We start from the raw sequence: 1,951 nt of genomic DNA, 5'->3' as shown, positions 1-1,951 counted from the left end.
TATTTAATAGTAGTCATATATACACACACACACACATTAGACTACTATATAACAAATACATTAATACTGTTCCCATTAAACAAAAATAATTAATGATGACATCTTTCAGCATTTCCTTATTTTTAAGAAATGAAAACAGTACTGATAAGGTTGAGATTTCTTACCTTTTCCTCCAAGTTTTCATTCTCCTTTTTATTCCCTTCCCAGACATAATTCACTGACATGTATTTGAGTGTATATTTTCTATCTATGTATTTCTACTTGTATGTCCTATAGTGTTTTTGTTTCATTTTAAATTTACATAAACAATTGTCATAATGTACTTATTGCTCTGTAACTTGGTGTTTCATTCAATACTATTAATATTATTCAAGATTGGATTTTTAAATGATCCATATTTAGACTATAGATTTAGTTCATGTTTTTTTAACTGGTATATATTTCATAACGTGAGTAAATTTCATTTTATTGACATTTGTGTTGTTTTTCTATATGCCTTTTTAAGAATAAAGGGATATTTTAATACATATTTTCTTGAAAGATATGTGAGAGATTCTGTAGGGCAGTGCTTCTTAAATTTTAATGTGTGTACGAATCACCAGGGGATCTTATTAAACTCCAGATTCTGATTCAATAGGTCAGGAGTAAGGCCTGAGAGGCTGCATTTCTAACAAACTGGCGGTGCTGCTGCTGCTGCTGATCTAAGGACTGTACTTTGAGTTGCCAGGGTAGGTTACAACTTGAGAAAAAATAGCTAAGTACAGAGTGTGCGTATTTTCAGTTTTACCAAACATTTCTCAGGTGCTCTTTAAAGAGCTTGAATTAATTTTTAATGCTAGATGATATCTAAAAAATTCTTCCTTCATTCTTACTAACACTTAGCTTTATAATACAGCTTTCCTTAATAGTGTGCTCCAGGTTATATTCAGAATTTTCTTTCAGTTAATTAAAACCTATTCTACAACATTTACTTTATTTTACTTTTTGAGTAGACTCTAGTTTTGGTGAGTTTTTTATCCCTTTGGTTAAGTCACACACACATTGCTAGAAATTAAACAGCTTCTCTTCAAAGAAAGCAATAAACTGCTGATAATGTCTAATACTTTCACAATAGTTCTATTCAAATCAGTCACTCTTGACGCCCGTTACTGTTTCATCTACTCCAAAAGATGAGCCAACTCCTCCTACTTTAAGTTGCATTGCTGTGTCAGTGGTATTAACATGAGTAGTAACCCCCCAAAAAAGCCCATCACACAATTGAGACGATGACTGTCACCTGGTCGATGTCCATTACACAGTGCACTGCCTTTAGCACACATTGTGATTCCAAAGATGTTCAAAAGGGGGAAAAGCACATTTTATGATTGATAGATTATAGTGAAAAGTAAATTAATCCAACACTATTTATTGAACAAATAATTTGTTTTCCACTGGCCTGAGGTATCTCATTATATTCCAGGATTCATGCATGCTCAGGTCTTCCTTGGGAACTCTATCATTTTCCTTTGAACTATTTCTCCATTCCCGCATTGGTATCACACTGCATTATCTATCAGAGTATATGTCATACATATGTCATATGGATATATTGCCACAGTACTCTATTCTTTATTTCTTATTCCTTATTTTTTTATCTTAATTCTTCTTAGACATTACCTATTCTACATGATTTAAAGTCAGCTAATTTATTCCCACATGAAAACAATATTGGAGTTTTGATGGGAATTGTAGTTGAAAATTTGACTTAAGCTGGGGAGAATTGACTTTTTTATAAAATTGAGCCTTTCCATCCCTGAATGTTTTTCAGGTTGTCTTATATATCCTTCAATGCACTTTAACTTTTCTCATTGGAAATGCTGTTGGGGAGATACATTATTTTTGTATGTTATTCCTTTTATATATCACAATTTCTTAATTATCTTATTCTAATTGCATATCTATGTTCTTTTGA

Source organism: Propithecus coquereli, unplaced genomic scaffold (assembly GCF_000956105.1).
Source record: "Propithecus coquereli isolate 6110/MARCELLA unplaced genomic scaffold, Pcoq_1.0 Scaffold108, whole genome shotgun sequence".
In the NCBI taxonomy this organism is placed as follows: domain Eukaryota; kingdom Metazoa; phylum Chordata; class Mammalia; order Primates; family Indriidae; genus Propithecus; species Propithecus coquereli.
Note: the sequence above shows the minus strand (reverse complement) of the source record.